This window comes from Pseudorca crassidens, chromosome 9 (genome assembly GCF_039906515.1).
Source record: "Pseudorca crassidens isolate mPseCra1 chromosome 9, mPseCra1.hap1, whole genome shotgun sequence".
Classification (NCBI taxonomy): domain Eukaryota; kingdom Metazoa; phylum Chordata; class Mammalia; order Artiodactyla; family Delphinidae; genus Pseudorca; species Pseudorca crassidens.
In genome coordinates, this window is record NC_090304.1 from 84,863,751 (window position 1) to 84,879,765 (window position 16,015).

The 16,015-nt window shown below is 33.9% G+C and overlaps 1 pseudogene; it reads left to right on the plus strand.

Annotated features, from left to right (window-relative positions):
- Window positions 1-201: 201 nt before the first annotated feature.
- The window catches only part of LOC137231166 (regulator of G-protein signaling 7-like), a 31,571-nt pseudogene continuing 15,757 nt past the window's right edge, over window positions 202-16,015 (plus strand).

Genomic DNA, 16,015 nt, shown 5'->3' on the forward strand with positions numbered 1-16,015 from the left:
ACCTTTTAGAAAGTCTGTGACTATAAATGGTATTTTGTCCTAACATATTTTGTTTTTATTTTGATATAGTCTGTCTATGGTCTTCAAAATGATATTAGAAGTCACAGTCCTACCCACACACCCACACCAGAAACTAAACCTCCAAAGAAGATGAGTTACAACAACAGGTGAGTCAACCTATAATAACGGTTTACAGGGTACATGGGTTACATACAGAGTAGCAGGTATGAAGACCAGATGTTGATGTTAATAGTAGGTATTTTAAAAACTGATTTTTAGGATTGACTGTTTCATATAGATTTGTAGTGAAAAGGTGATTTTAAGATATGTAGTCACTTGAAAATGTATCAGTATATGGAGATAGCTTTCAAAATTCTTCACTCTTTAATTCCCCAAATCCTTTTTCCTCTAACCAATTTTTTAAAATTACACACACTGATTTATCGGTGCCTCCATTATTAAGGGTTACTTTATACTCCAGAACTCTGTCTTAAAGAATAAGAAGACAAGAGGTTGGTGACATTAGGTCATGTGTTTTCCACCTCCAGTCATGTGGCATGATCTTCACAAAAGAGTGCTTAATCTTGTTTCTGCAGTACTGATATCTATAAGCCTCTTGAAGTTTTCCCTCATTAGCACTGAAGAACAGTCATGGTATGTATTGTTTCTTGTTTCATACATTGATCAATAGCGTTGGCTTCAAGTAATATTTCAAAGCGAACACCAAGGGTCTTATATCAAATCATAGTTAAATCTCTTGGTTAGTTAAGTCATGGGATTTTTCTCCTTTTGCTTATTTTCCCCTAATATTTTATTGTAACATGGTTTATCAATTGTGTAATACATACTTTTTCTACTATATTTATAGCCACCATGAAGGAAAAGTAATTCAGAGAGTTTTAAATTTTCCACGTGTTATTATGTCCAAGAATTTGTCCTGAAATGTTGATACAATTATTCTTAAAACAAATATCACTGATGCTTTTGTTGGGTTAGTATTAGGAAGTAGGGTTTATTTTGAAATTATAGTAACGAATAACGAACATTTATTTTCCGAATTTAATGTTTGAGGGAGAACTGATTCTGATTTGGATAAATGCTAAAATTTCTACAACACTTTTAAAATAAAGTTACATTTTGTTAAAGCAGGCAGAATGTTCAAATTCACTGCTGTTCTGCAATAATGGTTATGTTTACATTCAAACAGTTTAATTTTTTGTTAACTCTTTTAAAGCCCCCATGTCTGATTTTTTTTCTACAGACTTTGAAATTTTACTGGTTGAGAACATATTCTTGTTTAGAATTGCTCAGTCTATCAGAATTTAGAGTTGAAAATTATGAGAATGTAACTACTTATCTCTTTTTTCAGATAAAGTATTGGCAGATACAGTTAGATAGACACCGGTTAAAAATGTCAAAAGTTGCTGATAGGTAAGTATTGCAAGACACCCATATAAATTAAAAAATTTTCATATGACAATTAAATGTGCTCAATATGGTAAGAGAACTAGTGGGAGGAAAATTGTGATAAATAATTGGAGTCCTGTAAGAAATATTATTTTCCTTTTCCTTTTTGACCATGGAAAACTTTCAAAGAGCTCTTTTGTTGTACTTCGAATGACAGAATAATCATTATTATCTTAGGTCTCTAGAGGTCCAACCAGAATCAAATACAGAAGATAATTCCAAGGAGTTGAATCTTTTCACTCCTGCTATGAGAAATGAAACTTTCAATTTATTAAGTTACCTTTTGGCAACTTAGAAACTCTTTGTAAATTCATCTTAACATTCACACTACTCGGTTATTTTATGACTTCAGAATTTGAATTAAACTCAGATTTTATATATTTTCCTATTTTTCATTTAACTCTGTTTTTAATGCATTCATGTTCTTCACTTTGGGGCATTGCCAGATCCTACCTCTCCAACTTTTTTCCTCTCCTTTTTCCCTTTAGGTTTTTTTTAGATATTTTTTTTTCAAATACTTGTCACTGATTCCCCTTTACCTAATTCCTGTAAATACTTTTGACAAAAAATTTCCATTTAACCCCTTCTTCAAGTTGAGCTAAACTTCTCTGTTGTGCTGTGGGTGGGCTAGTTGACCAAGGATTGGAACTGACCTTTAGCACTTCCTTTTACACAGTGACCTTTTCCATTTTGCCTCATTTTAATGGAGGGATATTAATTCATATTGCTTAGGCATGGGGAGAGAGAGAATCCTTAGCCATATTTGTCTTCCAAGAAGCACAATAAGTTGATGCATTAAAGTTATTGAAACATGAAAACTGCTATTGGATTTCATTCTATAAGCAAGCAAGGATTCCTTGGCCAGAGGTTTTGTTTGTTTGTTTGTGGTATGCGGGCCTCTCACTGTTGTGGCCTCCCCCACTGTGGAGCACGGGCTCCGAACACGCGCAGGCTCAGAGGCCATGACTCATGTGGGATCTTCCCGGACTGGGGCACGAACCCGCGTCCCCCGCATCGGCAGGCGGACTCTCAACCACTGCGCCACCAGGGAAGCCCGGCCAGATGTTTTTATAGTGTCCCTTACAAAGATCAGATTAAAACCTCAGACAGAAAACTAAGGAAAATGAAAATGTTTCTCTCGAGTCTGCTATTACACGGAACAGTATGTAGAATATGACCCTTTTCTTGTGCCACCTGACCCTTCTAACCATGGTTGTCTGCTTCTGGGAACTTGAAGCAAGGTAAATGACATTTTTCTCTTCCTTCCAAATATTTCATTTATTTCAGAGTTTGACTGAAATAGGAAGAATCTTATGGCTAATTGTAAAAGTAATTTTACTCTGTGTCTACATTAGCCATGATATAAAGATCTTGTTCAAAGTAATGGTTTTTGAACGTTAGATATTTGCATTTATATTAGATTTGCATTTCCAGAAAGAATGGCACAAAAAATTAGAGGTGCAAGCGTTTCAAGGAAGACTAGTCAGAATTGGGTTTTTGGTTCTTAAAATTTAGCTCATTGTTTTTAGCTTCCTTGAAAATCTGCATAGCCACAAAAGCCCATCTACTCAAGTAAAATGAATGCTACATCCATAGTTACTTACGCCCAATACAAGTATGCCTTTATAAATTCAATTTTAAAACAAAATGAATTTACCATAAACACTCTAAGAGAAACTGACTTCTTAAGAAAACCAAAGCACAGTTTAAGACTCCCTGGTTTCTTTCATCAGCTATATAAGGGAAGAATTATATCATCAATCTTGATGGAGTCATAAAACGATCATTGCATACCCCTTTACAGAGTGAGGATTTAGTATTCTGCAGCACTCCTCTAGAATGCATTTATGGACCTTCTCTTCCATCCAGTGGTTCTTAAATGCTTGACAAGTACAGATCTCTTCATCCGTTAAATTCTAGATTTTATAGAAAGATGGAACTCTTTCTATAAAATAAAACTCTTTCCATAAAGATGGAAAGTTGGAACTCCAAAATGTTGTGACTCAACCAGGACTAGGTCACACATTTAATCAACAGCAGAGTCATAAACCAGGATTTAAGTCTTTTGAGTCTCAATGCATTTTCCTCCAATACAACCTGCCACCATGAGACTTCATTGTGTAGTGGTTAAGAAATTGAGCTCTGGGGTAGGAATGTCTGGAATATTATCTGTTCAACATTGGCAAGTTATAACCCTCTTTCTGCCTCGATTTCTTCATTTCTAAAATAAGATTTATAATAGGATCTGTCTCATAAAGTTGCTGAAAAAATCTAAAAGAGAGAATCAATTAGATATATAAAGATATATCTAATGCTTATTAAACAAATTTTTATTATTAATGCCTAACTTTCATCTCATGATTTCATGCAGATCCATCAATCAGATTTTTTTTCTGAAAAATATGCTAAAGATGGGAAATTAAAATCATATATGATTGTGAGGGGAAATATAATAGCAGAAGATAGAATTTGTAATGAAAGGAATATATTTGGCTTTGTTTTATCTTCTATAGCAAAGAACCAAGCCAGCAGAGGGTTTTGGCATGGATGAAGCATTGAAAGATCCAGTTGGGAAAGAACAGTTCCTTAAATTTCTAGAGTCAGAATTCAGCTCAGAAAACTTAAGGTAAAACCATGTTGTTTGAATCTTATACTATATGAAAGAGAGACCTACCTGTGATGAGTCTGGTTATTTTCGCACTTGATAGACCAGTTACTATCCCACCAACATCATGATGATACGGGTCCATTGAATTTCTGCCTCCTGTTGGAAGAAAAGAAGGTAATGAAAGCAAAGCACTTTGTCCAACATTATCACTTCCTTCATAAAGGTTTATTTTACACTGTCTCCTGATCTTTTAACTATGTAAATCTGATGCATTTGAAATGGCCTGCATAAAGAAGTGTAACAGACTAGTATTTGGCAAAGTGTGGAATCGTTGATAATATTTATGCAGTTTAATTAAAATATCACCTATTTATCAATATTGGTCTTTGTATATTGCATCTCAAGTAAGATGTAGAAAAAGAGATTGAGTGCTTCTTCAAACTTGAAACAAGACTATGGAGTACATTTACTTTGTACACTTAAATACAGCCTCAGTGCAGTTGAGAGCAGCACCTCACTGAGCCCTGCTGGTGCGCCTCCTTCCCATCTGTTGTAAACAGCATCCTTACATATTTTTGAAACTTTTCTGACTTGAGGCCCCTGGAAATTGAATTTTTAAATGTGAGACATTGGAATAGATTTGAATGTCTCTAAGATCACTGAAATGAGTGATAACTTTCCACTACATAAAATGGTTTTTTTACAAGCTCTTTCATTCATTATTCTTTTGAAACTTAACACCCTAATTTATTTTCCCATTACTTATGCAGTCCTATGAAATTCATTTACAGAAAGGCATCAGCATTCATTTGTTTTCACTGGAAATAAGCAGCTCCATAAAGTCACATTCTTTTCAGGAGCGTTAACAGACCAACACCAAACCATTCAGAAATACATAAAATTTTGACAGATGTCCCATGGATTAAGCAAGTTGTCCACAGACAGAGTCTGGAGGAATTTAATTATATGTGCATGCCTGTCATGGATTGTTGGGATGCAGCTTCCTATTCTCTTTCAAGTTTATGAGAACACTTGTTTGACAAGACTTTCACAAGGTCTGCAGTTGCTAAGGATTTTTATTGGACCTACTAAATAATATTTTCTATCCTGAGGTCACTTATCAATTATTGAGTACAAGAACGAATAAAAATAAAGCAGAGATAAAGTCTATTTTTAGGCTTTTAGTGGATGGGGAGGTGGAGTTTCCTCTAATTCTCTAAGTATTTGAAAAAATGCTGACATCATGGGTTTCATGATGAAGAAATAAATAAGCAGTGCCCCACCAGTATCACTTCATCGAATAAACATCTTCCTGCTCTTAAGTACAGCCTAGTGGTGAATACAGAGAAGAAAACATCACAACACAAAATCATGGGTATTAGATCAGAGAAATACAGAGGAATGGCAAACCCAGAGGTGGAGATCAGTAAAGGCATCCTAAGGGAAACAGCTTCTAGGCTTGGATGACACGGAGATAACCAGGCTAAAAAGGAAGAGGGAAGAAGTTTGGGGCAAAAGGAATAGCATGTGCAAACTTTGTTTCATGAATGAAATTGAATCACTGCTGTTTTCTTAATCCGTGCCTTAACTATTTCTTATCTCAGTAATTCTATGCCACACTAGATTGCCTGATTAAGTAATTACATATAAGAAATAGTACATATTTCATTATGAGAAAAATGTATAAATATCATCCAAAAGGCTTTCTGTCCTAAATTTAAAAAATACATAATAATTTGAAGTAGTCCCGGCCCTAGTTCTACAGGGCTTAGATATTTAATATTTTTATGGAAGAAGCATTTAGTTCTGGAAAAGGTAAATGCTTGCATATATTTTTGCAGTCTAGGATCTCCCTTACTCCATTTCTTCCTTTAATTTAAATGGCCACATTTCCTGCTGTGTTAGGAAAACAGGGGCTGGATATCCCAAGAATCAGAGGTTATATAAAAATATTGCACATAGCAGACATAAATAGCTACCAAATGCTATCGTAAATTTTGGGCTAAACTGATCATTTGGAAAGACTTATTATAAGTGTTTAATTAGAGCAATTTCTTAAATCTGAACTAAATTGCTTTTAGAGTCCTTTTTCTTTGTAAGCATTGTAAGTGCTTTGTAAATCCTGTTAATTTTTTTTACTGCATGTTATGTTGAAATAAAAACAAAGTAAAATTAAAATATTATATATTTCATATATAGTTACATATATATTTCTTGAGTATATACCATAAGCGTTATATGTTTCCATACTGATTGATAAATATAGATATAATTCTTGAATACCTTCTATATGCTATAATATGCTTCATATTTACTACTTTTATAAGTATGCCATGCTGTATTTTGTATTTATTATTTCTGATTATCATTCATCTAATCATAACTTCAGAAATGAAATGTAAATATTCTTGCCCCATTTTACAGGCAAGCAAAATATGACTGGAAGAAGTTAAGCATCTTTCAGATTCAGGTTACTAATAATTGGCATCCTAGGCTTTCTATAATCCAATACCAAGCTGCTGTCCACTGCTCCCCCAACCTAAACCCCCTGCTTCTGCCTAGGTATCTGTTGTCACAGACTGAAGGAGACAAAACAGTCAAGTTAGCCAGCAGGGCTAATTACACCTAAATAAGTCTCAATGCATCTTATTTAGCATCTGTTATTTAGGGAAGTGTGACACTTATATGAGCATTTTCTTCTAGTATTGAGACAGAAACAATAGTCAAGAAAAACTGCTTATTGATAAGTACTTATTCCTCAAATATAACTTCTGCTCTCCCTTGGTGTATTTTTGCTCATTCCTTTTTCAGGTAAAGCAGAGTAAGTACTATGTAAATGTAATAATATGAATGTTATATGAGTGCCTAAAAATATGTCAAGCACTTCAAAAGTGCCCTTTACATAATTTATCTCATTTAATCTAATGGAAACCCAGTGAGATAGGCATTAGCATTCCATTTTACTGATGACAAAATCAAGGCTCAAAGACATTAAGATAATTCCTCATAGTTCAGCTACCATATAATAAAGGGCTATAATAAATAGCCAGTGCCCTTTACATTCTACTAAATTATTACAATGACTATGCTGAGGATAAGAAAGGCAGTGATACTTTTAAAGAGGCATTCAAGAGAGTGGTTTTGAGCATGCCATCTGCTGTAGATCTGGGGGCAAACCATAGCTGTGGCACTCACAGAGGGTAACTTAAATAAGTGACTTATCCTTCATATCTTCAGTTTTCTCTAAAGTGGGGGAAATATTAACACATACTCTATGAAGTTGTAGGGATTGCATGAATTAATATAGCTAAATCACTTAGAATAGTGCCTGCACTTACTTGTCAGTGTAGATGCTGTTAGTATTACCTCTTCAACCCTTTGATATTTCACCCGTAATTTCAAGTCTATTTAAGATGTCACTGCATCTGTACAGCCTTCCTAGAACTCCCTTTTCCAACCCAGTACTTGCCCCAGCAGAGGGGCTCCTTCCTGCTCTGCATTCCCAGACTATCCGGTTTGTGCTATTCCTTGAGAATCTCTCATGTGCTTCCTTGTATTATGGTCGTTTGAATTGTGTATCTTTGCTAGTTCAAGGACAAAGACATTATTTTTATCTATGTGTTCAAAGAGTGCTGAAATGAACCTGAATGAGCATGAATTATAACACATGTTCCCTCAGTTTGCACCTAGCATTCCTATTAGATTGCACAGTGTCAGAATCTGTAGTTTAAAAGGAAATGGTCTTGACCTTTCCCTTCTGAAAGCAACCCATGGTAGTTTTATGTTTAAAGCATTCATGTTGGATTATCTACTGTCATCTATCTACAGGAAAATGGTATCTAGAAACTGGAAACTTACTAGGTTGACTAATATTTGATATTCTAATTGTAGCTCAACTACTTTATTACTTATTTTTGAACTTTCATTAATCCGCAAGTTAAAACGTAATAGTTATGAAGGTACTGCTTATCCCCTTCTACCTTAAGACTCTAGCCTGTAGTGACCTTCACCTCTGTCGTCATCTTTTCCATTTCATGATCACATCTGGCCTCTGTTGAGGATAATATAGACCTAGTACTTCCTTTTTCAAGTATCTTTTTAAATTTTAAAACACTATATGATGTGTTATATACATATTCATTTTGTCATCATTTCTAGGTTTAACCAAAAAGACATAATATAGAGCAAAATTTTAAAAAATGAAACCCATTAATAGAATGTGACTTCTTATTAGACTTTGCTATTTGCTTTTATCAAGCAAAACATGTTCTGGTGTTCTTTCCTTTCAGAATATTCTATATTCTATACAGAAGCATATCAAATATATTTTTATATTTAGCAGTGAGTCAGTATTATTTTTTCCAAACCCTCTGAATTATTATAATGCCTCTACAAATTTAAGCCTTTTGAACAATTAAAGCTTGCTGCTTCTGTCATTTCATAACTCTCTGAATTAAATCGCCTAAAATTAGTTACTTGCCCTGATTTCTCCACTTAGGGCATTTTCTAATCTGTGTCCAGGCCTCTTTTAATTCCAGTAAAGCTCCACTGTAATTCCCTTACCTGGTAAAGCAGAAAATCCTCTCCATACTAACCCTCATTGCTCAAATGGACAAAAGATCCAAAAGATAACTATGTGGCATACTTTATCCCCCCCAATCAGATGATCCACGTCACTCACCTTAATGCTCTTCAAACTCCTCTTCCTTTCTAATAAATGGTTCTTTAGCAGTGTTCCTTTGTTTCAGTAAAACTTAAGGTTGTACAGAATCAGGACCCTGGCAGATCTGTTTTTAACAGAGAACATCTAAAAGAGATAGTTTTCAAGATTTCCTTTCCCCAAATGTTATATCTTTGAATGCAACTAATTTTAAAAATCGGTAAAGGCATGTTTCTGGAAGCCCTCAGAGAAAATGAATACATTATTATGCTTCATTGTGAATTGAATGATAGGTCAATAATTTAAGAATTTTCGGATTATGAGTAAATGCTTGGTGTCACATTTTGCATAGATTCTGGCTGGCAGTGGAGGACTTGAAGAAAAGGCCTATTAGCGAAGTCCCCTCTCGAGTTCAGGAAATAGGGCAAGAATTTCTGGCTCCAGGAGCCCGCAGTGCTATTAACTTGGATTCTAAGAGTTATGACAAAACCACACAGAATGTTAAGGAGCCTGGGCGATACACATTCGAAGATGCTCAGGTTGGTACATGGATGGGCCTCACATTGCGTCACAAGTGTTCTCCTGAGAAGTTGAAAATTGGAATACTTTTGTTTTTTTTCATTGTAATTGGGGGCTATATCTAGTATTTTCAATTTAGGTAACTATGTAAAATAACTAATTGATATATAAGAGAACAGAGATGCTTTAAAATAAGTTTTTAAAGCCTGGGAATTTTTGTAAATTTGAATGTTTTTACATGAAAATTTCTTGAAGGGAATTATGTTAAATATTTGAAAACCTTTTACTTTATTTTCTACGTTTTCACCTCAGTAACATGTATTTGAACTCTTTAACTTGTCTTCCAATGAGGAGATTCTAAGATTCTGACATTCCTAAATAATTTATTATTATAGTCAGAACTAAACTAAATTAGCTTGAAGTTAAGTAAAACTCAAACCACTTTTGTCTCTGATGATAAAATGAAATAGTAAATTTAGGCATTTGTTATTTTTCCAAGTTAATTTTTTAGTCAGCAAAAAGAAGAGAAAAGGAAATTGATATTAACATCCTAAGATAAATTTTTATGTTTTTTCTTTTTTTCTCAAACTGGGTGTAATTGCCTCCTTAGCAGCAATTTGAATTTCTACTTTTTCTAAAAAAATATTGTGCTCAATAGGAAAAATAAACATGAAATGAGAGGATATTATTTCCTAATGAAGTGTTGAAATTGGCTTTTAAACCAGAACATGCATGCTTCAAAATTTCTTAAAACCTCTTTTAGAGAAGAATGTTAGCTCTAGAAAGTATCTTGTTTTTTAAATAACTACATTACTAAAACAAAATATAGAAGTTGAAGAATAAGGTACACAAATTTCCTTTCTTATTTTTACTCTCGGTAGAAAATATATCTACATTTTGCTTTGGTTTAAAAAGAAATGAAACACTGTGCAGAAAACTAACACAAGTTGAAATAGCCAACAAAAAACCCATTCATTCGCCCTTGATCTGCTATGTGGAAATAATTACGTTATATGGAGACACATGAGAGAGAGAGCAGGATGAAAATTCTGGCTCTGTTGCTTATTTCTCTGCTGGTTTTTCTTTCTTGCAGTTCAAGATAAACTTTCAAGCATTTTTCTGGAGTCAACAGCATGTAAAATATTTGAAATTACTCTCCCCAAATCTTAATATTAAAAAGAACATTTCTTTGTTATCTTTGTCATTGAAGAATATTCTTGCTTATTGGGTCTTCTATAAAAGGAAAAGGCATGATTTTCTATAGAAAACACTACTACCTGACTGTAGACTTCTTTTTTCAATCAACCTCAGACATTTAATTCCAGCTTTTTGTAAGCTTTTAAACCATATATTCAAAAATATAATAGAATTTTCTGTTGCTGTTTAAGAAGAGATGCAATGTAATAAGAAAGCAGATTCTGGAGCCAAATTGCCTGGGTTTTAAGTCTGAGCTTTGCTCTGTGACCTATTGCAAGTACTTCACTTCTTCATGCTTCAGTTTCTTCATATTTAAAATAGATATAAAAATGGTTACCAACCTTGTTGAGGTTGTGTGAGGATATAATTAACTAATATAAGCAAGCACTTAGACTACCTGGCATCTACTCAAGCATATTTGAGCACTTACTATGCATACCCTTATACTTTGCTAAACATGTCATTCCTTTAATCTTGACAATAACTTTATTTTATAGATTAGAAAATTTAGACTCAGAGAAATGAATAAAGTGGTCAAAATTTACATTTTGTAAGTGGTAGCTCTCGAGCAACATAACATCTGAATCCCAAAATGATTGACTTCTAAATAAGACATTGCCTCACTTTTCCAACAGCAAATTCTGTTGCAGTTCCAAATGTACCATATTTTTGGAGATGAACCTTAGACTAGATATTGAGACTTAATCCAGAACGTCTTTAAGTGGATTCACAGTAACTACAAATTATCACTGGTGTGTTTAAGACCAGGGAAACTGAGTCATTTCTGAAAATATATATTTTCTCCAAACAAGAAGAGAATGGGACATTCCGTATACTCTAAAGTGGTTCAAAACTCCATGTCTAACAGACTGGAATGAACAAGGAGCATTTATGCTAGAGTGCAATAAGCCACTAAATTGGGCCAACACTGAATTGGATGGATACATTTTTTCTTCTTTGTTTACCAATATTAATCATCAAAACAGACATTGCAGACTGATTAGGATTATCAAATATTTACCTAATCTATCTATGAATAAGTCAAAACATGCACACAAATTGGGAGTTTGAGCAATTAAATATCACAAAATTTATTTTTGGACTTGTGCTCTGGCCTAAAGTGGATGTAGATGGCAGTTTTCACCAAACAAATGATTCATTTGGGAAGTCTGCACCCTCCAACTACATATAAATGCCAAAGGCTTCTAGAATGATTATTGAATCTTGACTTCACATCATTGTCTTTTGGCCTGGAGTAATCTCAAGAGACAGCAGATTTATTTATATTCTTAAATGATCTATGTAAATCAACAACTTGATTTGAAATTACTTCATGACAATCTGCTAACTAAATTCCTTTTTTTTTTTAAAGGACTGGTTGTGGTTTACCTCCTCCATAGCTCCCAAACCAGTTTAAACATTGATCCTTGAATAAAATAATAAATTTGAAAGTCTAAATGTTCTAGAAGCATTTAAGGTATTCTCATCAGCATTATCATTATTATTTTTAGCTGCTTCCAGGTTTGTTTTTGAACCAAATGTATTCTTATCACAGTACTTGATTTTTCCTGAAAATAATAAGGAAGCACCTCAACCATTATTTCTTTTTAGGAGCACATTTACAAACTGATGAAAAGTGATTCATACCCACGTTTTATAAGATCCAGTGCCTATCAAGAGCTTCTACAGGCAAAGAAAAATGTATTGGTTCTTTGTGAATTTTTTTGACCTAGTTCTCAGTTGTAGTTATTTGGAGTAGTTACCTCTGCTGGGCCCACAGTATTGGACAAATGGTAAGTGAATATACTCCAAGACCCGCCTCCAAACCTTTGCATTTTAAAAGGGCCACTTAAGTTGTATGGGTTTCTGTTTGTTGAATGCTTATTTTCTTCTTTGTTTGTTTGTTTCTGCAGATGTTCATGCTTTACAAAGTTGTTTAGACACAATTTTCATGTTTCATGTTAGTCTTCTGTATGCCAGTTTAAGGAAATAAAAAATTACAATAAAGAGAGGAAAAGAACAATGTCATCAGATCAAAAACTTAAAGAGCGTTTTCCTTGTCCAGTAAGCTAGAATGTATGTTTTAGGCCATACACTCCATAACTCATTGTTTTCAATGATAGTTGTAATGATAGCAGTAATGTTTGCTTCCACATATTTTCATTCGGCATTTATTCTGAGTCACTTAGTATCCCTACGATGAGGTTTCATACCTAAGATGATAGCCAAGCACATTTTCAAAGAGCTGCAATAGGCTACATTGTTCAATAAATGTTTATAATCAAAGTCTCACTGTAAATAACACCTTATATAACCCGTATAACAGGGAATGGAAAATCTGGATGTAAACATCAACATCATTCATTATTTTGTAATGTTAAAATAGTCCATAGCTTCTTGAAATCCTGAGATGAAATTATAATTTTGTGTAATTCATGATCATCATTTAAGCTAAAGGTATTTTTCAAAGTCCATTGACTTTGCAATGGGAAATAGATACTCTGTAGTTGCACTGTCCAGTACAGCAACCACGAGCCACATGGAGTTGTTTAAATTTAAATTAGTTAAGGTTACATAAAATTCTACTCAAATTTCTAGTACTCAATGGCCACAGCTAAAGACTTCTGAAATATCATTTAGTATAGAATGAAATTTCCATGCTTTCAGAAAGTTCTACTGGATAGCAATGCTCTACAGAATTGATGTTATCAACAGAAATTTAGTACCAGTAGAAAATTATGAGGAAATTCTGAAGTTAAGCCAATAGATTTTCAAACATTTAGGCTTTGAAAATGTTGGCATAAAACCTTAACATATCTACTTCATTTTAGTGTCATTTGATTTTGCTTGAAATCACACTACTTTGTTTGCACAAGAAGTTTTGGTGTTAAAAGTAAAAGCACTAATGCAAACAGAGCCCATGTCCTGTGACAAGAGGCCTTCGGTGGCAACTCTCCTGTCTTCCTGATCCCTATGATTTAGAACATGAATTTGGTGTTGCATCATTTCACCATCCTGTCTTTTTCTGCTGTTTTTCTTTCTGACTTTTCCTTTCTTTCTTTCTTTTTTCTTTCTTTCTTCCTTCCTTCCTCTCTTTATTTCTTTCATTCTTTCTTTTTCTTCCTTCTTTCCTTTCTTTCTCTCTCTCTCTTCCTTCCTTCCTTCCTTCCTTTCTTTCTTTCTTTCTTTCATCTTTCTTTCTTCTCTCTCTTTGTTCCTTTGCCCCACCCAACCCCACACATGTAAGTCGGAATACTCAATGGATCGCAGAACATCTTTTGAAAACTTTGCACAGAATGTGGTAAGTTTTAATTTTTAAGGAATTACAAATCAATAAGTCCAATTGGGAAACATTCCCAGTTTCAAGCCCCATCTTCCACCTTGCATCCTTTGATGTAACAGCAAAGGTATTTATTGCCTTTATTCAAACTCAGAATTTCCTGCTTCCTACTTATCTTTCTCTCCCAGCACTTTCTGGAGTAGATAGGAATCACATGTGAAAAATCTATATGTATCAAACTAAGGCTTGGAAAGAAATGTGTATTATGATACATAAAATGAAGAAACTGTTCTTTATATTTTAATTTTTATTCTAGTATCTCTTTCTTTATTAAAGATAGTGCATACATTTCTATACTCTTTCCCTTAGCTCTTCCTAAGGCTTGAAAGATTAAGAACAATGAGGGTTCTGTTCTTTCTACTTTTGCAGGGAGAAAATGACTTATTGAATAGTTTAAAGCCAGACTCAGTATGAATGGGTGTCGGCGACAATATATGCCCCACCAAAGACCCACTAGCATGCTTTTCTTATTCTTTATTTTGCAGGAAGTTATTGAAAACTATTGCATAAATCATCCAGGAAACCAGTAGTTTCCTTACCAGTGTTTTCTTAGCATCTTTCCATGTGCATAAGTAATATATTTGTTTGTGGGATTCTTTTTTTTTTTCTTTTTTTGATATTGTGCCAGTGCCTTTGGAACTTTCTAACATTGTGTAAGCTCAAACTAAAGCCTTCAACACATTTATTTTTATAGGGCAGAAACATCCCTATTTTCCCATGCCATAAAAACTGTACACCAACACTGAGGGCCAGCACTAAACCAGTTATGAAAAGAGGTAGAAAAATCTTGGTTTATACTCAAGTTTGTCTGCATTGTCTGTTGAGTTGTGTGGTCAGCTCCATGCTGCTGCTGCTGTGGGTGTGTGTTGTGGCTTTTGCTGTGATGGCCAGTTAAGTGGAGTTATGTGTGTTGAAATGTAAGCAAATTGGATTCAGCAAAAATATGTTTTTTGTTTTTAGTTTCCTTCATGGATCCTTTCGGTGGGGAATGTTAATCAGTTCCTTTTATGAATTCCTAGTTGTGGCTGTGCCCAGACTATTTGAAAGATTTTGAAAAGCAGTGTATACTTTGAACACTCAATGTGATTGCACAAATTAAAGGGCTGGAAAATGAAAGACTCCAGGAATTAATCACACTATAAACTTCCCAAAATTTTGGCTGGATCTTTTGGAGTCTCTGACCTTTCATATAAAATTTTCTTAAGCATGCCTCATGAGTCACCATGGGAAGATAAAGACAATGCTAAAGAAATGCCTCAAGATTTTGCTGGAGGTAGTTGCCACAGGATGTTGCACAGTGTTCTGTGTATTGTTTAAGAATTGTTTCAAATTCATTTTTTTCTAACATAACGCTGACAGAATATTGTCCTTGAGATTGGATGTAATATAATTAAAAACATATAATGCAAATTATGGAATATGGAAAGGGGAAGAAAAATGGTTGTCTTTCCTCCAACACCTTCCCCAAATCTCACCAACTTCCCCAATTCTTAAAGTAGTACCACATTGTAACACATTGCAAACTTAAGAAAGGATCAGTAGGAAATAAGGAAAGAGAGAATTAATCATCTACACCTTCAACCAAAATTTATACGCCAAGTGCCAACTATACTGCAGACATTGCTATGTCTTAGGAAAAAGAATTGCTAAGGTACACATAATGATATAGACAAAATGTTATGTTGTGCAGGAGAAAGATAAACGATTTCAACTTGTATTAGGGTGGATAGGGAGGATCCATGGGTAATGTGAGAATTCCCAGAAGAAGTTACATTTAACTGGATAAATAGGATTTCATTAGGCCAAGAAAGGCAACCATCCTTTTAAGAAGAAGGGGGAATAAAGGCTGGGATTACTAAAGAAGGAGAAGTTGAGTAACATTCATACCATAACACATATATACACACAACATACTGATAAATTTCAGATAACCTTCAGACACAATTGTTTAGGGTTAATCCTTTTCCATCCAGGAAAATAAAAAGTAATGTTTTTATTGAATATTTTGTTTCGGTAGTACTCTAAAGAAATGGAGTAAGAAAATTAGAAAAACTCTCTGATTTCCTCAATAGATTATGAATGATAACATTTATTTAATTAGTTATGAGAAATGAATTTCTATCCTGAAAATTATTTATATACAAAAATTTTAAATATTATACTGTATATCATTGTCTTATGATGGTTAATTTCTAAAGTTCCCTTTAACTTTCTATTTTCATTT